Genomic DNA, 5483 nt, shown 5'->3' with positions numbered 1-5483 from the left:
ATGCGACATCTTTGCCATGTTTGATGACACAAAAAACAATAATGACTCCTATTGTATTCCAGCACTTGCCAATAAGAGACAGACTTTTAAAGAGCTTGGGACATGGTGCCAGGAAAATAGCTGAACCAAAGGTCTTCTGTATTTTGTCAGTAGAAGTGGAGTTGTGTGGGGCAGCACAATATGCATTTTCACTGCCAAGAAACTTGCATAATGATTTTCTGCCTCTTTAAAGGCCTGAATCTATTAAGGCTTTTTAATTGGTAAAGAGTAATACACGATGCAAATGGAAGGTATTATCCATCCCCAGCATCTCTTTGTGTCATCTTTTCTCTAGGAACTGTTAAAATGTCTCAGTTCACTATGCATAAAAATTCGGAGTAATCAGTGTATTCTATAAAAATACAGAGAAAAGCTTTAAGGAAATACACCAGATTATTAATAATAGTTATCTCTGGGTTGTTCTTGTTGTAGACTCAAATTTTCTATAATGGATATATGTCAACTTTGAATGCAGAAAGCACTTTTCCAATCAGGTTAAAGTATATAAAGTTTTATAAAATCACATAACTACAATTATATTGAAACGTGTACATAGTAAAAGACTGGGAGAAACTGTTCATAGTTTTTTGTTTTTTGTTTTTTGTTTTCCTGGATGTAGAGAAATGAATATTTTTCTTTCTTCTACTTTTTGGAATTTTCCGATTTTTCTATAACAATCATTGTATTCGTCAGGATTCTTGATGAGAAATTACAGAAATAGACTCCAGCTACCTTGAGCAGGAAAGGATTTATTGTAAGAACATTAGGTAGTTCCAGCATCCTTCGGAATGCTGGAAGCTGTGGAAGGTTTAGTAGGAGGGATCTCAGCCAAGGTCAAACCACAGGGATGGTGTGGTTAGGCGGCTGCTGCCGGCACTGCCACCCCGGCACACACAGTCGGCGCTGCTGCCAGACTCAATGCCTGCACTGCCACCGTAAATACTCTCTTTTACTGTCCCTGTGTCTTTGCGTCACTCCCTGAAGGTCCAGATTTCTGGGTAGGATCATCTGACTTGCCAGTATCTATCACATGGCCATGTTCTAGCTGCCTGAGTGCAGGGAGAAAGACTGTCAGGCTCCAGTCTGGGTGCCCCCAAAATTCATACAATGGGGATCTTCCCAAACAGGCAGGGCGATCCAATGCAGGATAGCGCAAAAAAAGACAAATGGCCACAAGCAGGTATTGTTATTATTATTATTATTTGCAATGGCCCAAATCATACTACAGAGCAGATTTAAGAAAGGCACAAACCAGGCTGGGCACGGTGGCTCACGCCTGTAATCCTAGCACTTTGGGAGGCCGAGGCGGGCGGATCACGAGGTCAGGAGATCAAGACCATCTTGGCTAACACGGTGAAACCCCATCTCTACTAAAAATACAAAAAATTAGCCAGGCATGGTGGCAGGTGCCTGTAGTCCCAGCTAATCGGGAGGCTGAGGCAGGAGAATGGCGTGAACCTGGGAAGCGGAGCTTGCAGTGAGCCGAGATCATGCCACTGCACTCCAGCCTGGGCAAGAGAGCGAGACTCTGTCTCAAAAAAAAAAAAAAAAAAGGAAGGCACAAACCACCACAAGCAGGCATTGCTTTACAATGGAAAGAAAATGAATAAACCTTTTCTTTTTTGGTGAAAGATAGACTCTTTGTGTCATACAACATGGATCAGAGTGAATTTTACTTCACACAGTACGGGTTGAAGAACAGAGTTTATTAGGGCAAGTTATAGGCCAGGGGTCAGTAAGCGAAGTCACAATTGCTCCATCCTCCCATCATCCCCAGACAGGTGTGCCACTGTCAGATGCAGCAAGACAGAGTGGGTCTGTGCTTCCTTGGGAGGGACTTCATGCCCTCAGTTGCTCTCTTTCTTAGCAACTTTGTCAGTGGAGGTAAAATCAGACTTCCTGAGCACTGAGCAGTAGGAATTTGGAGTTCCAAGAGTTACCCAGGAAGGCTAATTTTCCAGTAAGAAGGATCCTCTCGGTGGGTAGAAGGGGTCAGTGAGGGAGACTGTGGGTCATAATATCCAAGTCTTGGCCCAGGGAAAAGGATGGGTGGACTATTCATGAAGCTAAGGAACACAGGTAGAGGAGAGGCAGGTTGAGGGGAAATTATGAGTTCAGTTTGGGACCTGCCGGGTCTGGCACACATATAAGTTAACCCCATACAAGGTTATGGTATGGTCCCTGTTATAAACTCTCACAGCAGCCTGAGGGTCTCCTTTGTATTGCTTATCCCAGTTGCAATTAGATAAATAATTTCATAATTAGCGTTGAATCTCTGCTCTGGATTGCAAGCTCCCTGGGGCCATCACACACCCAGGTCTAACCACTATGTTGCTAGAACCACCCCCCACCACGTGGCATAGGGTCAGGCACAGAGTAGGTAACCAATAAATGTGTTGAATCAATAAATGAATCCACCTGGAGCAACACAGCAGGCAGTCGGATTCATGGAAAGGAAATTGAGAGAAAGACCTGGGCTGAAGCTGTAGGTTCAGGAAAGTCCTGCACGTGGATAGCAACGGAATCCAGTGCTCTGGGTGAGCTGGCCCAGGTTGGTTGAGAAAATCAAAAGACCTAAGCCAGAACTCTGGGAGACACCAACATCCAATGGGTGCAAGGAACAGGTGCTGCTGCAAAGGCAGACAGTGAACTAAGAGATGATGGTGTTATGGAAGCTAAGGAAAGGCAGAGTTCTGAGTACGAAGAAGTCAACGGAGCCAAATATGGTTAGGTCTCGGAAACAGTAAACTCCGGTGATTACAAAGCACCTGTGTGCCAGGTACTTTTCTGACAGCTATATGTGTACGAACGCACTTAATTCTCACAGCAATCACATGATAATTAGGGAAGTAATGTCATCATCATTTTCTCCCTATGATGGGGATACTGAGGCACAGAGAGAGGACCCAGCTAGGCTACCTGGTCCCCGAGCCTGTGCTCTTAACCATGATATATGCCACCTCAGAGAAGGGGTAGCAGATAAGTCACTGGTAACATTGACAAGAGCGATATCGGTGGCACTGTGGGGGTGATGCCACATGGCAGTGAGTCAAAAAGTGAGGCCAGGCACGATGGCTCACGCCTGTAATCCCAACACTTTGAGAGGCCAAGGCAGGTGGATCATGCGGTCAGGAGTTCAAGACCAGCCTGACCAACATGGTGAAACCCCGTCTCTACTAAAAATACAAAAATTAGCCAGGTGTGGTGGTGGACACCTGTAATTCCAGCTACTCAGGAGGCTGAAGCAGGAGAATCGCTTGAACCTGGGAGGCGGAGGTTGCAGTGAGCGGAGATTGCACCACTGCACTCCAGCCTGGGCGACAGAGCGAGACTACATCTCAACAACAAAAAAAAGTGAGTGGGAAGCAAAAGAGTCAAGGGCAGAAGTCCAGCCCCTTGCTACAAAGAGGGGCCCAGCTGCACCCCCACCACCTGGACTCTGCATCCTCAGGTGATCTGTGCGCAAGGCAAAGTCTGAGAAGCACTGGATGAGATGACTCTTTTAGGAACTTTGGCTAAGAGAAGAAAGAAAAAGTAAAACATGGTGTTTAAGTGAGAGGCTTTTCTTTTTAGGATAGGAGAGGCATGACCATGCTTGTAAACTCAGAACTGTGGTTTGCAGCCCCAACAGCATATTCGAATCACCTGGTGTGTTTTTGAAAAACACCTGATTCCCTGAGGCTCGCCCCCAGAGAATCTGATGGAGTTTGTCTGTGTGGCCCAGATGATTGTAATGTGGGGGGGTGGTCTGAGACCCACTCAAGGAGAAGGCACAAGAAGGACTTGATGAGACCTTCACAGGGAAATGAGAAGGGACACGATGAGGATGAAGAAATGCAAAGGAGATGTTTTGGAAAAGGAGGAAAAGCACTCAGAGCAAAGCAGACAGAGAAATTTACAGAGGGCAGAGGCGTCAAGAAGATAGATGTTCAAAGGGAATCATGTTTGAGAGCCCATCATTTTTCTTTCTTTAACTAGGACCTCCATGGTATGGCAAGAATGGCACTTGAAACACTTAGATGGTGTTACTGGTCTGCTCAAAGGCTTGTGCCTGGCGTAGTAGGCTGTTGGTGATCCGGCCTCGCTCACCTCCAGCACACTAGGCTCTCTGTGTTCCCCTTCCTACAGCACAGTGATCATGTTCCGGTCTCTGGGCCTTTGTCCTTGCTGCTCTCATCTTTGGGCTGTTCCCCTCACCTCCCTTGGGTCCCCTCCAATGTTCTCTCCTCAGAGAGGACTCCTCTCATCACTCTATTCCTTTCCTCTGAATTGTTTCCTAACACTACCTCATGTCATATACCCACTTGCCCGTTTGTTTATGGTCTGCCTCCTCTGCCTCCTCTGCCCCAACGAATGTAAGCCATGGAAGGAAGGATACGTCTTGCTCACAGTGGAATATCCACCACCGACAACAGTGAGGCCCAGAGGTGACACGCGGCAAGTTTGATGAGTGAATAAATGGCTGTTGCTGCTGCTTGGTGTAAATGCACAGGATGCTGAGATTAACAGGTACTTCTGAGAGTGCCTGGGAAAGGTGATGAGTCGGGGAGATTGCATGAGAGCGAGCTGATAAAGACCAGTAAATGGAAATCCTTACGGGCGCGGTCAAGGAGGGAGTGCAGGATTATAATGGCAGGAAAGACAGCAAACAGAGGCAGTTTATTGTGTGACTGATGATGTGGTTTTTGCACTAGACCACTTACTATGTGTGGCTCTGGGCGAACTTCTTAACCTTTCTAAGCCTCAATTACCCGATCAGTAAAATGAGGCTGATAACCATAGTGCCTTCCATCCAGGGTTGTGGTGGGGGTTAAATGAACTAATGGAGCCTGGCACCGGGTGAGCACCCAATAATTAATTGCTATGACGGATTCAAGATTGGGGGAAGAATGTGAAATGTTGCAATGCAAAGAGATGTTTCTGTAATCGTTGCGAATCTTGGTCCAAAACTTACTACCCTGGAATAGAACTTGTTCCCAACCACTCACCCACACAAACATGTCTCTGCCTTGCTAACGCCATCACCAGCCTTTTCTCCTCTCTGACTCTTCTGAGGTCTAGCCCAGCGCCTGGTACAATAAGTTTCTCCATAAGTATTTGTTGTTTTTCTTTGCACTTCTCACCAACAGTGCTGCCAAGATTTTAACCTGGTCAGGAGAATCTGGTCAGGGAGAGATTAGTGTCTCCAACCTTCCTAGGGGAGAATGGGCTAGGTAGAAAGATAGCACTCAGAGGGCTCTGAATCATCTATAAGGGTGGCATAGTAAACGTAAGTCATAGGAGGAGAGTGGGTTTGGTCCACCAGAACCTCCCTAGGGAGCCATCTGCGTCCAAGGGCGGCCAGAGGCCAAGAAAAGGCGCTGAGGCCTTGGCTCCTTTAAGAGGCGTGGCCTCACTGCAGCCTCCGCAGAGGCGATTGGCTGAAGCTACCGGCCGCGGGGGGC

This window comes from Pan troglodytes, chromosome 16, assembly GCF_028858775.2.
Source record: "Pan troglodytes isolate AG18354 chromosome 16, NHGRI_mPanTro3-v2.0_pri, whole genome shotgun sequence".
NCBI classification, from domain to species: Eukaryota; Metazoa; Chordata; class Mammalia; order Primates; family Hominidae; genus Pan; species Pan troglodytes.
Note: the sequence above shows the minus strand (reverse complement) of the source record.